This window comes from Bombina bombina, chromosome 9, assembly GCF_027579735.1.
Source record: "Bombina bombina isolate aBomBom1 chromosome 9, aBomBom1.pri, whole genome shotgun sequence".
In the NCBI taxonomy this organism is placed as follows: Eukaryota; Metazoa; Chordata; class Amphibia; order Anura; family Bombinatoridae; genus Bombina; species Bombina bombina.
The window spans coordinates 213,385,482-213,402,977 of NC_069507.1; the positions used below are offsets into that span (position 1 = coordinate 213,385,482).

The window sequence follows — 17,496 nt, forward strand, 5'->3', positions numbered from 1 at the left end:
GCATCTTGAAGCTTTGTTAACCTGTCTTCTGTCAGGTAAATCTTCATTTCTACAGAATCTATAAGAGTCCCCAAGAATGGAACTCTTGTGAGAGGAAAAAGAGAACTCTTCTTTTCGTTCACTTTCCATCCATGCGACCTTAGAAATGCCAGAACTAACTCTGTATGAGACTTGGCAGTTTGAAAGCTTGAAGCTTGTATTAGAATGTCGTCTAGGTACGGAGCTACCGAAATCCCTCGCGGTCTTAGTACCGCCAGAAGGGCACCCAGAACCTTTGTGAAGATTCTTGGGGCCGTAGCCAATCCGAATGGAAGAGCTACAAACTGGTAGTGCCTGTCTAGGAAGGCAAACCGTAGATACCGGTGATGATCTTTGTGAATCGGTATGTGAAGGTAAGCATCTTTTAAATCCACTGTGGTCATGTACTGACCCTTTTGGATCATGGGTAAGATTGTCCGAATAGTTTCCATTTTGAACGATGGAACTCTTAGGAATTTGTTTAGAATCTTTAAATCTAAGATTGGCCTGAAAGTTCCCTCTTTCTTGGGAACCACAAACAGGTTTGAGTAGAACCCTTGTCCTTGTTCCGACCGCGGAACCGGATGGATCACTCCCATTAATAACAGATCTTGTACACAGCGTAGAAACGCTTCTTTCTTTATCTGGTTTGTTGACAACCTTGACAGATGAAATCTCCCTCTTGGGGGAGATAATTTGAAGTCTAGAAGGTATCCCTGAGATATGATCTCTAGCACCCAGGGATCTTGAACATCTCTTGCCCAGGCCTGGGCGAAGAGAGAAAGTCTGCCCCCCACTAGATCCGGTCCCGGATCGGGGGCTCTCGGTTCATGCTGTCTTTGGGGCAGCAGCAGGTTTCCTGGCCTGTTTGGCCTTGTTCCAGGACTGGTTAGGCTTCCAGCCTTGCCTGTAACGAGCAACAGCTCCTTCCTGTTTTGGTGCAGTGGAGGTTGATGCTGCTCCTGTTAAGGTAACCCTCTAATTTTTTATCCATTGGATCTGAAAAAGCACAGCTATCCTCCACCGGGATAGTGGTACGCTTAGCTAAAGTAGAAACTGCTCCCTCCACCTTAGGGACCGTTTGCCATAAGTCCCGAGTGGTGGCGTCTATTGGAAACATCTTTCTAAATATTGGAGGGGGTGAGAACGGCACACCGGGTCTATCCCACTCCTTAGTAACAATTTCAGTTAATCTCTTAGGTATAGGAAAAACGTCAGTACTCGCCGGTACCGCAAAGTATTTATCCAACCTGCACAGTTTCTCTGGTATTGCAACGGTGTTACAATCATTGAGAGCTGCTAAGACCTCCCCTAGTAATACACGGAGGTTCTCCAATTTAAATTTAAAATTTGAAATATCTGAATCCAATCTGTTTGGATCAGAACCGTCACCCACAGAATGAAGCTCTCCGTCCTCATGCTCTGCAAGCTGTGACGCAGTATCAGACATGGCCCTAGTATTGTCAGCGCACTCTGTTCTCACCCCAGAGTGATCACGCTTGCCTCTTAGTTCTGGTAATTTAGACAAAACTTCAGTCATAACAGTAGCCATATCATGTAATGTTATCTGTAATGGCCGCCCAGATGTATTAGGCGCCAAAATATCACGCACCTCCCGGGCGGGAGATGCAGGTACTGCCGCGTGAGGCGAGTTAGTCGGCATAACTCTCCCCTCGCAGTTTGGTGAAATTTGTTCACATTGTACAGATTGACTTTTATTTAAAGTAGCATCAATACAGTTAGTACATAAATTTCTATTGGGCTCCACCTTGGCATTGGAACAAATGACACAGATATCTTCCTCTGAGTCAGACATGTTTAACACACTAGCAATAACTTGCAACCTGGTTATAATCTTTTTTAGCAAAAACGTACTGTGCCTCAAAGAGGTACTAAACGATTAAATGACAGTTGAGATAATGAACTGAAAAACAGTTATAGCATCAAACTTTAAAACAACACAACTTTTAGCAAAGGTTTGTTCCCATTAGTAAAATAACAATAATTAAATTTGACATAAAAATTACAGAGCAACGTTTTTATTCACAGTCAATATGAAATTCTCACAGCTCTGCTGAGAGAATATACCTCCCTCCAAAGAAGTTTGAAGACCCCCTGAGATCTGTCAGAGATGAACCGGATCATGCAGGAAATATAAGATTAGCTGACTGGAAATTTTTGATGCGTAGCAAAGAGCGCCAAAAACGGCCCCTCCCTCTCATACACAGCAGTGAAGAGAAACGAAACTGTCACAATTAAAAGCAAACAACTGCCAAGTGGAAAATAATGCCCAAATATTTATTCACTCAGTACCTCAGCAATGTAAACGATTCTACATTCCAGCAAAAACGTTTAACATGATAAATACTTATTAAAAGGATTAGTGACCTTTAACAGAGTAGTTCCGGTGAAATACCATCCCCAGAATACTGAAGTGTATACATACATGTCATTATAACGGTATGGCAGGATTTTCTCATCAATTCCATTCAGAAAATAAAAACTGCTACATACCTCAATGCAGATTCATCTGCCCGCTGTCCCCTGATCTGAAGCTTTTACCTCCCTCAGATGGCCGAGAACAGCAATATGATCTTAACTACTCCGGTTAAAATCATAGTAAAAAACTCTGGTAGATTCTTCTTCAAACTCTGCCAGAGAAGTAATAACACGCTCCGGTGCTATTGTAAAATAACAAACTTTTGATTGAAGTCATAAAAACTAAGTATAATCACCATAGTCCTCTCACACATCCTATCTAGTCGTTGGGTGCAAGAGAATGACTGGGACTGACGTAGAGGGGAGGAGCTATATGCAGCTCTGCTGGGTGAATCCTCTTGCATTTCCTGTTGGGGAGGAGTTATATCCCAGAAGTAATGATGACCCGTGGACTGATCACACATAACAGAAGAAATATATATAAAAAAAATGGGTCGATAGACTTACTCGACACAGGGTTGCCACAAACCTTACATTTTTAAAAAAAGAAAATGTATGCTTACCTGATAAAATGTATTTCTTTCTAGACACGGTCAGTCCACGGAATCATCAATTACTGTTGGGAATATCACTCCAGGCCAGCAGTAGGAGGCAAAGAGCACCACAGCAAAGCTGTTAAAGGGACACTGTACCCAAATTTTTTCTTTCATGATTCAGATTGAGCATGACATTTTAAGCATCTTTCTAATTTACTCCTTTTATCAATTTTTCTTCATTCTCTTGGTATCTTTATTTGAAATGCAAGAATGTAAGTTTAGATGCCGGCCCATTTTTGTTGAACAACCTGGGTTGTCCTTGCTGATTGGTGGATAAATTCATTCACCAATAAAAAAGTTGCTGTCCAGAGTACTGAACCCAAAACAAGCTTAGATGCCTTCTTTTTCAAATAAAGATAGCAAGAGAACGAAGAAAAATTGATAATACGAGTAAGTTAGAAAGTTGCTTAAAATTGCCAAAACCTCCTTTAACAGTACACAAGGTGAGCAAGGATACATCTAAAGGAAACCACTTCAGCATCAGATGAAGGTATTATACTGTCCGAATCTGAGATTTTACCCACAGAAGCTACTGGCGAATTCTCCTTACCAGACTTAGGAGAGAGAGCAACCTGTGTAGCAGAATGCAGAGCAGAAACCTTATTATCTGAATCTTCAAACATCTTCTTGCGTTTTCCCTGCAGAATAGGAAAAGCAGATAAAGCCACCGATACCGCAGAGCATACCAGAGCTGTAAAATCTGCAAGCAAATGCACTCTTCCAAGAGTTTGAGAGGAACCGCAGGACACTGCATGTGATGATGCCATAAAGGCTTGGGACGTTAAAAGGAGAAAGCTGTGGCATTGCCTGACCAGCATCATCCAGATAGACATGAGGCTCAAACATTAAAAAGATCTCAATCAAATCACGGCAGGACAGTCATAGGAGTAGCGTTCTAGCACTGTGGACAAATACAAAAAAGGTACAGTTTAACCCTTGATCATATGCCCATCAAGAGCAGAGAGCAAGGAGAAAAACATCTGTGGTAAGTCATAGCAGCATAAGGAGAGCCATTAACTTTATCGTGCCCCCACACAAACATAGTCACTAGCTCAATGATGACAATGACATGAGAAGCAATAATGATAACAGGCTCCTGTTCACAGAGTACAAAAACAAAAAAAAAAACAGACCCCAAGACCCAAAACTTAATTCATTAGGTATACATGGGCACTGTGTTTGACACTTTAAATTCCTAAAGATACACTTGGGCGTACTGTCACTTTAAAAAATTGAGAGGAAAGTCCGCTAGCCACTAAATGCTGCACCCGAGGTTTCTGCAAAGATAGTTATACACATAGGGCTAACATCGATAGACACGTGAATACTAAAAACCGCTACATTGTAGTAGCCCTGTCAACCTTAATAAAAGGGCACAAAGAGATGTAATAAGCCTGAAATGAACAGGCTAAAATGTAAATAAGCCCACCGCTCCGTTCACAAGGAAGAAGGCGGGGCCTCATTGATAAGCTAAAAAGATTGAGCGTACCAGAAAATGGTGCGGCGCCGTTCTTATACAGGGAAGGGGCGGAGCCACACGGAGCCTGAAGAGCATAATGAAGGCAACTTAAGGTGACGAAGGTCCTAGCCCTAACACCAACACTCAAGTCTCAGAGCTTCTTGGCGGACCTACTATGGGCAGCAGAGAGCCTTTATTCCATCTCACAATCAGACCACTAAGATACTTAAAAAATATACGTCAAAATAACAACCTCAAAAAAAAAAATGGATTCCCCCACACAGGAAAGAATCACAGACTCACACACCTAACAGTGCCTACCTCTGCCAACAAAAATCCTTTCCCAAAGGATTATAAACCATTGTCCCAATAAAAATGACAGGCCATTTAGGAAGGTTTTATAGGAGGTTACAAACCAGGACTGCTTCTATATTGTGAGCCTAGATAACCTTTCCCAGTGCTAGTCTCCCCACTTAGAACTAAAGCACTTACCTGTATCTAGCCGTCCGGCATGAGGACAGCTTACATATTGTGTGAGGATGCCACTCCTCACATAGAGACTAGACTAGAAAAAAGAAAGATCAGAATAAACCTATTCTGGCTTTCTATATCATGGGCAGCAGACATGTTAGGAAAAATGCAGCAAGGCCCACCTTACAAGTTCCTAACTGCTTTAAAGCCACCACAGCCCTACTGAAGAGACCGACGTGGAGTACGGCTAAGCCCAACCATTGAAAAGGGAAAAAGATCAGAGCAAACCTACTCTGGCTTTCAAAATAATAAAAGGAATGGTTGTAAATCGAAACCGTTGTAAATTGAAACCCAGTCTATAATGCAAGTCAATGAGAAGTGAGGGAGTTAGGTTCCAGGCCCCTCTCAAAATTGACATAAGTAACACAGAATACATTATTTTAAAACTTTGAAATGAAGACTTTAAATGCTAAACAGCATTATAAACCTAATTAAATATTCACACAACAGAATGTATCAAACAACTAAGTTTAATGAACAAAAACATTTTTTACTTGCAATTTTCTGAAAACAGTACTCTGCATTGTTAGCATGTTAGATAATATTGGGTCTGCACCTATTCTATGCATTTTAATCTGGAGTGATTAATAGGCAGTTAGGCACCCTCACCTCAAGCAGCTGGACAGGAAAATAATAGGAAAGTGGCTGCTAGATCTTGTTGCTCGATAGCTCAGGTCTGTTCTGTGTACAGATACATTTCAGTCTGCTAAGCTTGCATAATTTTGCTGCAACACAAGCGGACAGCTCCACCTACTGGCTATTTTAATTAGTGCACTGCTTTTCAATAGCAGTCACATGACTGAAGAGAAAAAAAAAAAGGTTATTACTCTGAAACGGCGCAAATTGAAACGGCGTAAACTGAGGGCCACCTGTAAATCCAATTTTCTTCAGACACTAAAACTTCTCCTCCTCCATGCATCTAAGGCAAAGAGAATGAGGAATGGGGATTGTAGGAAGGGAAGTGATACTTAACAGCTTTGCTGTGGTGCTCTTTGCCTCCTCCTGCTGGCCAGGAGTGATATTACCAACAGTAATTGACGATTCCGTGGACTCACCGTGTCTTAAGGACAACCAATATCTGAAGCGCAATAAAACGAGGTATGCCTGTATATAATCTTGTTTTTTATCAACAGATGAGAAAAAACTACTGAGTTCATATCTGAGTCTTATAAAAAAGTATAGGAGAGAGAAAGAGACTTTATGTTCAGCCTGTATGGGAGATGGAAAAATGGTGTAGGAGTGATTATGCCCTTTGGGTTTTCAGTTCAACAATTAAGTTGCCCCAGTAAAATGTAATGCCATGGTATTATAGCAAGTTTGTAAAATTTCATTTTTATAAAAAAAAAATTGCGCAAATGATCATTAAATATATTTGTGTTAAATTATGCAATTTGTGCTCTGAACAGCTTTAACATTTATAAAACACAGAAAATTGTATAATCGTGTAAAGTATTACACTGCCAACAGCTGTCTACTTCAACAATCTAGCTGGCAAAATTAGAACCCCGTAAAATATTTTTTTAAGAAAACAATCTAAGGCCCTTAGAAAGAGATGTGCGCTTATAGAAATTATACATTTTTCCAGATAAATAGGGAAGAAAATGGCATGCATATTCTATTGCAGTAGTCTCTTTATAAGGATTACTGTGTACAGTTATGTGTACAGTAATATATCAGTAATAGAAAGATATATACTTTCATGAGATGCAGCAGTGTCTGTAGTCAGCTTATATTAACCCCTTGCAAGCTGGTGTATTTTGGCCATCATATCTGTCAGTTATTTTCCCTTTTTTCTTCCTTTGTCCTACTTCTTCAGTGTATTGGGTGCACTCTCTTTACGATATATATGTAATCAGTGTGCATAAATATGATGTGTACCATTAAATTAAAATGTATTAGGATCTGAAATGGTTAACTCTGTTCTGATGTTAGGATTACTTACCTTCAACACTGTCGGCCCACTTGTACACTCGTTTTCACCACTTATCCAATTCTCTTGCAAGCCATACAGCTAGCTTAAACCCATGTCTTTTGTGACAAGCCATATGGCTTGCAAGAAGATTGGATGAGCATTGGAAATGTCACTGCTAATGGAGAAATCTGTGTGTAAAATGTTAACCCCTATTTTGGTGATTATCCACCTCTATCTCAGAATATAAATAATAAAATACGTAATTTTTCTTATAACCATAAATGGAAGTGTGCTGTGGTACTTAAAGGGACAGTAAACCTTAAAAATAATGTTATATAATTCTGCACATAGTGCAGAATTATATAACATTATTTAAGTGCTATAGTTCTAAACGGCTTTTTTCTCTTCAAATAAGTAAAAAACATAATTTATGCTTACCTGATAAATTCCTTTCTTCTGTTGTGTGATCAGTCCACGGGTCATCATTACTTCTGGGATATTATCTGCTCCCCTACAGGAAGTGCAAGAGGATTCACCCAGCAGAGTTGCTATATAGCTCCTCCCCTCTACGTCACCTCCAGTCATTCGACCAAAGACCAACGAGAAAGGAGAACCCAAGGGTGTAGTGGTGACTGAATTATAATTTAAAAAATATGCACCTGCCTTAAAAACAGGGCGGGCCGTGGACTGATCACACAACAGAAGAAAGGAATTTATCAGGTAAGCATAAATTATGTTTTCTTCTGTTATGTGTGATCAGTCCACGGGTCATCATTACTTCTGGGATACCAATACCAAAGCAAAAGTACACGGATGACGGGAGGGATAGGCAGGCTCATTATACAGAAGGAACCACTGCCTGAAGAACCTTTCTCCCAAAAATAGCCTCCGAAGAAGCAAAAGTGTCAAATTTGTAAAATTTGGAAAAAGTATGAAGCGAAGACCAAGTTGCAGCCTTGCAAATCTGTTCAACAGAGGCCTCATTCTTAAAGGCCCAAGTGGAAGCCACAGCTCTAGTGGAATGAGCTGTAATTCTTTCAGGAGGCTGCTGTCCAGCAGTCTCATAGGCTAAACGTATTAAGCTACGAAGCCAAAAAGAGAGAGAGGTAGCAGAAGCTTTTTGACCTCTCCTCTGTCCAGAATAAACGACAAACAGGGAAGAAGTTTGGCGAAAATCTTTAGTTGCCTGCAAGTAGAACTTGAGGGCACGAACTACATCCAGATTGTGTAGAAGACGTTCCTTCTTTGAAGAAGGATTTGGACACAAGGATGGAACAACAATCTCTTGATTGATATTCCTGTTAGTGACTACCTTAGGTAAGAACCCAGGTTTAGTACGCAGAACTACCTTGTCTGAGTGAAAGATCAGATAAGGAGAATCACAATGTAGGGCTGATAACTCAGAGACTCTTCGAGCCGAGGAAATAGCCATTAAAAATAGAACTTTCCAAGATAATAATTTTATATCAATGGAATGAAGGGGTTCAAACGGAACACCCTGTAAAACGTTAAGAACTAAGTTTAAACTCCATGGCGGAGCAACAGTTTTAAACACAGGCTTGATCCTAGTTAAAGCCTGACAAAAGGCTTGGATGTCTGAATTTTCTGACAGACGCCTGTGAAACAAGATGGACAGAGCTGAATCTGTCCCTTTAATGAGCTAGCCGATAAACCCTTTTCTAAACCTTCTTGTAGAAAAGACAATATCCTAGGAATCCTAACCTTACTCCAGGAGTAATCTTTGGATTCACACCAGTATAGGTGTTTACGCCATATTTTATGGTAAATCTTTCTGGTAACAGGCTTCCTAGCCTGTATCAGGGTATCAATAACCGACTCAGAAAAACCACGTTTTGATAAAATCAAGCGTTCAATTTCCAAGCAGTCAGCTTCAGAGAAGTTAGACTTTGATGTTTGAATGGACCCTGAATCAGAAGGTCCTGTCTTAGAGGTAGAGACCAAGGCGGACAGGATGACATGTCCACTAGATCTGCATACCAAGTCCTGCGCGGCCATGCAGGCGCTATTAGAATCACTGATGCTTTCTCCTGTTTGATTTTGGCAATCAATCGAGGAAGCAGCGGGAAGGGTGGAAACACATAAGCCATCCTGAAGTTCCAAGGTGCTGTCAAAGCATCTATCAGAACCGCTCCCGGATCCCTGGATCTGGATCCGTAGCGAGGAAGTTTGGCGTTCTGGCGAGACGCCATGAGATCTATCTCTGGTTTGCCCCAACGTTGAAGTATTTGGGCAAAGACCTCCGGATGAAGTTCCCACTCCCCCGGATGAAGAGTCTGGCGACTCAAGAAATCCGCCTCCCAGTTCTCCACTCCCGGGATGTGGATTGCTGACAGATGGCAAGAGTGAGACTCTGCCCAGCGAATTATCTTTGATACTTCTATCATTGCTAGGGAGCTTCTTGTCCCTCCTTGATGGTTGATGTAAGCTACAGTCGTGATGTTGTCCGACTGAAACCTGATGAACCCCCGAGTCTTTAACTGGGGCCAAGCTAGAAGGGCATTGAGAACTGCTCTCAATTCCAGAATGTTTATTGGCAGGAGACTTTCCTCCTGACTCCATTGTCCCTGAGCCTTCAGAGAATTCCAGACAGCGCCCCAACCTAGAAGGCTGGCGTCTGTTGTTACAATTGTCCAGTCCGGCCTGCTGAACGGTATCCCCCTGGACAGATGTGGCCGAGAAAGCCACCATAGAAGAGAGTTTCTGGTCTCTTGATCCAGATTCAGAGTGGGGGACAAATCTGAGTAATCCCCATTCCACTGACTCAGCATGCACAATTGCAGCGGTCTGAGATGTAGGCGTGCAAAGGGAACTATGTCCATTGCTGCTACCATTAAGCCGATCACCTCCATGCATTGAGCTACTGACGGGAGTTGAATGGAATGAAGGACACGGCATGCATTTAGAAGCTTTGTTAATCTGTCTTCTGTCAGATAAATCTTCATTTCTACAGAATCTATAAGAGTCCCCAAGAATGGAACTCTTGTGAGAGGAAAGAGAGAACTCTTCTTTTCGTTCACTTTCCATCCGTGCGACCTTAGAAATGCCAGAACTAACTCTGTATGAGACTTGGCAGTTTGAAAGCTTGAAGCTTGTATCAGAATGTCGTCTAGGTACGGAGCTACCGAAATTCCTCGCGGTCTTAGTACCGCCAGAAGGGCACCCAGAACCTTTGTAAAGATTCTTGGAGCCGTAGCCAATCCGAATGGAAGGGCTACAAACTGGTAATGCCTGTTTAAGAAGGCAAACCTTAGATACCGGTAATGATCTTTGTGAATCGGTATGTGAAGGTAAGCATCCTTTAAATCCACTGTGGTCATGTACTGACCCTCTTGGATCATGGGTAAGATTGTCCGAATAGTTTCCATTTTGAACGATGGAACTCTTAGGAATTTGTTTAGGATCTTTAAATCCAAGATTGGCCTGAAAGTTCCCTCTTTTTTGGGAACCACAAACAGGTTTGAGTAAAACCCTTGTCCTTGTTCCGACCGCGGAACCGGATGGATCACTCCCATTAATAATAGATCTTGTACACAGCGTAGAAACGCGTCTTTCTTTATTTGGTTTGTTGACAACCTTGACAGATGAAATCTCCCTCTTGGGGGAGAGGATTTGAAGTCTAGAAGGTATCCCTGAGATATGATCTCTAGCGCCCAGGGATCCTGGACATCTCTTGCCCAAGCCTGGGCGAAGAGAGAGAGTCTGCCCCCCACTAGATCCGGTCCCGGATCGGGGGCCCTCGGTTCATGCTGTCTTTGGGACAGCAGCAGGTTTACTGGCCTGCTTGCCCTTGTTCCAGGACTGATTAGGCTTCCAGCCTTGTCTGTAACGAGCAACAGCTCCTCCCTGTTTTGGTGCAGTGGAAGTTGGCGCTGCTCCTGCTTTGAAATTCCGAAAGGGACGAAAATTAGACTGTCTAGCCTTAGCTTTGGCTTTGTCTTGAGGTAGAGCGTGGCCCTTACCTCCTGTAATGTCAGCAATAATTTCTTTCAAACCGGGCCCAAATAAAGTTTGCCCCTTGAAAGGTATACTAAGTAATTTGGACTTAGAAGTTACATCAGCCGACCAGGATTTTAGCCACAGCGCTCTGCGTGCCTGAATGGCGAATCCTGAATTCTTAGCCGTAAGTTTGGTTAAATGTACTACGGCCTCCGAAATGAATGAATTAGCTAGTTTAAGGACTCTAAGCCTGTCCGTAATGTCGTCCAGCGTAGCTGAACTAAGGTTCTCTTCCAGAGACTCAATCCAAAATGCTGCCGCAGCCGTGATCGGCGCGATGCATGCAAGGGGTTGTAATATAAAACCTTGTTGAATAAACATTTTCTTAAGGTAACCCTCTAATTTTTTATCCATAGGATCTGAAAAAGCACAGCTATCCTCCACCGGGATAGTGGTACGCTTAGCTAAAGTAGAAACTGCTCCCTCCACCTTAGGGACCGTTTGCCATAAGTCCCGTGTGGTGGCGTCTATTGGAAACATCTTTCTAAATATTGGAGGGGGTGAGAACGGCACACCGGGTCTATCCCACTCCTTAGTAACAATTTCAGTTAATCTCTTAGGTATAGGAAAAACGTCAGTACTCGCCGGTACCGCAAAGTATTTATCCAACCTACACATTTTCTCTGGTATTGCAACAGCGTTACAATCGTTGAGAGCTGCTAAGACCTCCCCTAGTAATACACGGAGGTTTTCCAATTTAAATTTAAAATTTGAAATATCTGAATCCAATCTGTTTGGATCAGAACCGTCACCTACAGAATGAAGCTCTCCGTCCTCATGCTCTGCAAGCTGTGACGCAGTATCAGACATGGCCCTAGAATTATCAGCGCACTCTGTTCTCACCCCAGAGTGATCACGCTTGCCTCTTAGTTCTGGTAATTTAGCCAAAACTTCAGTCATAACAGTAGCCATATCTTGTAATGTTATCTGTAATGGCTGCCCAGATGTACTAGGCGCCATAATATCACGCACCTCCCGGGCGGGAGATGCAGGTACTGACACGTGAGGCGAGTTAGTCGGCATAACTCTCCCCTCGCTGTTTGGTGAAATTTGTTCAATTTGTACAGATTGGCTTTTATTTAAGGTAGCATCAATACAGTTAGTACATAAATTTCTATTGGGCTCCACCTTGGCATTGGAACAAATGACACAGGTATCTTCCTCTGAATCAGACATGTTTAACACACTAGCAATAAACATGCAACTCGGTTACAATTTTATTTAATAAAAACGTACTGTGCCTCAAGAAGCACTAAACGATTAAATGACAGTTGAAATAATGAACTGAAAAACAGTTATAGCATCACTCTTAACAAACAACACAACTTTTTAGCAAAGGTTTGTTCCCATTAGTAAAATAACACTAATTAAATTTTAAACGACGTTTTAAATCACAGTCACTATATAAGTCTCACAGCTCTGCTGAGAGAATCTACCTCCCTTCAAAGAAGTTTGAAGACCCCTGAGTTCTGTTAGAGATGAACCGGCTCATGCAGAAAAACTGACTGGAAATTTTTGATGCGTAGCAAAGAGCGCCAAAAACGGCCCCTCCCTCTCACACACAGCAGTGAGAGAGAAACGAAACTGTCATAATTAACACAAGCAAACTGCCAAGTGGAAAATAATGCCCAAATACTTATTCACTCAGTACCTCATTAATGCAAACGATTCTACATTCCAGCAAAAACGTTTAACATGAAAAATACCTAATAAAAGGTTTAATGTACTTTTACAGAGTAATTCCGGTGAAATACCATCCCCAGAATACTAAAGTGTAGAGTATACATACATGTTCATTATAACGGTATGGCAGGATTTTTTCATCAATTCCATTCAGAAAATAACAACTGCGACATACCTCAATGCAGATTCAACTGCCCGCTGTCCCCTGATCTGAAGCTTTTACCTCCCTCAGATGGCCGAGAAACAGCAATATGATCTTAACTACTCCGGTTAAAATCATAAGAAAAACTCTGGTAGATTCTTCTTCAAACTCTGCCAGAGAGGTAATAACACGCTCCGGTGCTATTGTAAAATAACAAACTTTTGATTGAAGTTCTAAAAACTAAGTATAATCACCATAGTCCTCTCACACCTCCTATCTAGTCTTTGGGTGCAAGAGAATGACTGGAGGTGACGTAGAGGGGAGGAGCTATATAGCAACTCTGCTGGGTGAATCCTCTTGCACTTCCTGTAGGGGAGCAGATAATATCCCAGAAGTAATGATGACCCGTGGACTGATCACACATAACAGAAGAAATTACGGCGCTTTTACAGACCCGCTCTCTGCTGAGCGGGTCTATAATATTCAGTCAGTGCATCGGGCCAGCTGTATAGTCACAGCCCGGCCCGATTGCGCCATAAGACTAAGTGCAGCTCGCTCCTGTCACAGGAGCGAGCTGCACTTAGTGCTATGGCGCGGTCGGGCCGGGCTGTGACTATACAGCTGGCCCGATGCGCTGACTGAATATTACAGACCCGCTCAGCAGAGAGCGGGTCTGTAAAAGCGCCGTCATTTTTACTTATTTGAAGAGAAAAAAGCCGTTTAGAACTATAGCACTTAAATTATGTTATATAATTCTGCACTATGTGCAGAATTATATAACATTATTTTTAAGGTTTACTGTCCCTTTAAGTGGTTAAGAGTATTTAGGAGGTCCCCTTAGTCCCGTTTTATTAACGTGCCTATTTCATGAGAAGGCACTTTAATAAAATAGTTTGGGAAGCTTTCCTATGAGAAGAATCTGATTGGGTGACCGATTTCTCTTGCAAGAGCTTGATCAACTTCTTTCATAAGTTGTCAGAGTCCACGATCCATTACTCCTGTGATTCAACTCCTGGACACTAGGAGGCAAAGATTCTCAAAACTTCCAAGGGCACTTTATCCCTCACAACTCACTGGTATGCAAGTCTAATTTTTGCCTCCACAGGAGGAAGGTGAAAAATGAAGGTGCTCCAGTTTCTTCGTTGAGGGGTCCTAAGAATGATTTGAGGCCATTTTTCCCCCATCAAAGAGAAGATATTGAGAGACAGAGGGGAAATTAGAGTATAAGACAGTGAGACAATTACTCCCAGTGAGACGTTAGTCACAAGCCTGCCACAGGTATTGCAAGGACCAGTCACTTAGACGTCACCTGTTGGGTCGTCAATATACTCCTCACAAATCCTCTGCTGTGATGTGCCTAGCACTAGATGGGCTATCTACTGGAAGCAGTTATTTCTGTAGCATGGTAAGCACAGAGAAGTGGGTGCTTGTCAGATAAGTAATTACACTGGCACTAACATAGCCCACATGCTATTAGCAGTTACATTTGTGATTATACGCCAGGGGGCATAACATAGTAGACATTACCGAATACATACCAGACTATTTTGTCTATGATTTAGGGCTGCACGATTAATTGCGGATGAGGTTTTAAACCACGATTAATCGCTGCGGTTTAAAAATCACAAGAGTACGCAATTTATTTTTTAAAAATCCTGATTGTCATGAAAACGGAGGCGGAGAGGGAGGATGAGAGGCGGACCAGTGTGCGGCCATGGGCGGGACCTGAGAATGCCCGAAAAACTGCCATTTTGGAAGAGATTGAAGAGTGTGTGGGAGTCATCTGGGAGTGGGGTGGTCAAGCGGTGGTGTGGCGATGGGACAGCTCAAAGTCGTGAGCAATAAAGTGAGTATTGTACAAATACTTTATAGTGCCTTACCGACTTTTTATTTTTTTTTTATTTATTTTTTTTAACTTCTTTTGTGGTTTGTATTTTTATGCTCCAAGAGTGTATTGGATATTGAGAAACATGTACAGTAAGATTCTGTAGTGTACTGTTAAATAGACTGACTTTCTACTATCTATGTAACCACAGCACAGGTAGCACTAGCTAATTTTATTTTAACTATTTTGTGGTTTGTATTTTTTTGTTCCAAGTGTATTGGGCATTGAGAAACATGTACAGTAAGATTCTGTAGTGTTAAATAAACTTTTTATTGAAAAATGAAGGTGTTACATTTTTAATAAAATTGCGATTAAATTGCTAATTTTTTTCCCACCCATATCGCCAAGCCCTACTATGATTTATTGATCACTATTAGGAGACCGTAAGGAACTCTTTATTGTGTACACTTTTTTTTTTTGCAGTTTTATTTAAAATGTAAATTTATTTTGGCTTTCATTTTCTGTTATTCTACATGGTTATATGTCTTTTCAGTTAAGTACGCTACTTATTCTTTTTATGTACATACTTCATGCACTTCTTTTACGCATTAAGGAAATCCAAACCGCACTAGTGTGCTGCCTAGAGGCAGAACTTTGTTTCACTTTCTGTGATTTATTTTAGTGAAAATTTTAATTTGAAATTAGGCAGTTTACACTAAGGCACCAGCTTAATTACACTGTGATGATTATTTGGAGAATAAAGCAAGTTTTAAAATATATTGCAGCAACTGGAAATTGCATTGCATATTAGCTGCAAAAAAAATAATCTGTTTTTAGAATGTCCCTTAAATAAAATGTGTTTATTTTGCTCTTGGTCTAACATCATATAATTATAAGCTAAAAATGTAGTAATAAAAAAGGCACATCGTTCATAAAATGTCTAACACTCAGTAGTCACAGCTTTGCAGACTGGGAAAGGCTAAGGGACAGGTTAAAAATCCCTGAGAGACAGTCATCCATCAATGCGCTGCCACTTTGCACCGCTGCTCCATATTTGACTGTACTTTTCAAACAGTTCTGGCTTCACAGTATTAAGGAAAACTTACACAATGCAGCCATAGTACAGCACTGTTTGAAGAAAAAAGCCTTATTTGGTGCAGCACTGCAAAATTAATTCCCATGAAGGTGTATGCATGTGTCCTGTTCTTTCTGCAGAACTGCTGCATTTTCTGCGATGACATCTCAGATCACAGCATGTTCTGCCTTAGGGTGTGTGCTCCCATATCGGGTTAGAGAGCGTTATACATTGATATTAGTCTTCAAAGCAAAGGGTTTTTTCCTTCTGTTGGTTAGCGCTCCTGTTCTGGGCTTACTGCAGCTACTTTACTTTATTCTCCATGGTCTGTCAGGGGTAAGATCATCCATCCAACTTTATTGCTTTAAAAAAGGTATATGAAACCCAAAATGATTCATTCCTGATTAAAATAGAGCATTTGATTTTAAACAACTTTCTAATTTATTGCTATTATCAATTTTTCTGCGTTCTCTTGGCATCTTGTTGGAAAGCAGGAAAGTAAGCCCAGTAGCTGGCCCATTTCTGGAGCACCACATGGTAGCAGTTTCACAAGAATATTATCCATCTGCAAGAGAACTTGAAGGCAGCACTATTTCATGTAATGTAGTGATCCAGATGCCTTCTTAAAGGGACAGTCTAGTATAAACTAAACTTTCATTATTCAGATAGGACTTTAAATTTTAATCAAGTTTCCAATTTACTTTTATCATCAAATTTGCTTTTTTCTCTTGGTATTCTTAGTTTAAACTAAACATAGGTAGGCTCATATGCTAATTTCTAAGCCTTTGAGGGCTGCCTCTTATCACATGCTTTTTAAATCTTTTTAACACAAAGACAGAAAGTACATGTGGGCCATATAGATAACACTGTGTTCAGGCACAGGGGGTTATTTAAGATCTAGCACAACACAATGCTAAATTTAAGACAATAGATAATCGACAGTCAAGGTCATGTGATCAGGGGGCTGGAAGAAGGTTCCTAGATACAAGGTAATCACAGAGGTAAAAAGTGTATTAATATAACTGTTGGTTATGCAAAACTGGGGAATGGGTAATAAAAGGGATTATTTTTTAAATCAATAACAATTCTATGGTAGACTGTCCCTTTAAACACAGAATAGCATGGGAACTTAGCAAATCTGATGAAAGAAGTAAATTGGAAACTTTTAAAATGGTATGCGGTCTGATACACAAGATAAATGTTGGGGTTTCATATCTCTTCAAGTTATTAAGTGTGTATTTTGCTAAGAGGTCTTTATTATAGTCTCTAATTGTTTTCCCATTTTTTCCTTGAACTTTACTGCTTCGAGTCCCTGATTAATTATAATTGTCTTATCTCCTGTAAACATACAATAGTGTATTTATACTTGTGTGGTAATTGATGTCTGATATTATCGATAACAAAAATGGAAGCTACAGGAACTGTACCCATTAACGTAGATCTTTTAGAGGGTGGACCACTTATTCAAATGTATTTTTTGCAAACATATTCCTTTTACTCCACCAGCTCAGATATGCAATTCATGTATGGATCACCTTATGGATTCTTACCAGCCAAATGCTGCTCTTGCCTCTAAAAGGAATATGCCCTCCCTCTGTACAGGGGAGTTCTTCAGGATTTTGGGTTTAAAGATTTTGTGCAGTCAATTGTGTACGAGATATTGGCGGTCATGCTTCTTCCAAGTAAGTGCAAGAAAGTATCTGACAAACAACCTATAGTTGATTTATCAAGTCATTCTGAATCTATTCAGATCAGCTATTAATTTTTTTAGAGATCAGATCTGCTAAACAGTTTCAGAC

The 17,496-nt window shown here is 40.9% G+C and overlaps 1 protein-coding gene across 1 annotated transcript in view; it reads right to left on the reverse strand.

The window, feature by feature from the left end:
* Positions 1 to 17,496, reverse strand: part of ZRANB1 (zinc finger RANBP2-type containing 1) — a gene marked incomplete in the record, with an annotated part of 187,990 nt that overhangs the window by 78,572 nt on the left and 91,922 nt on the right.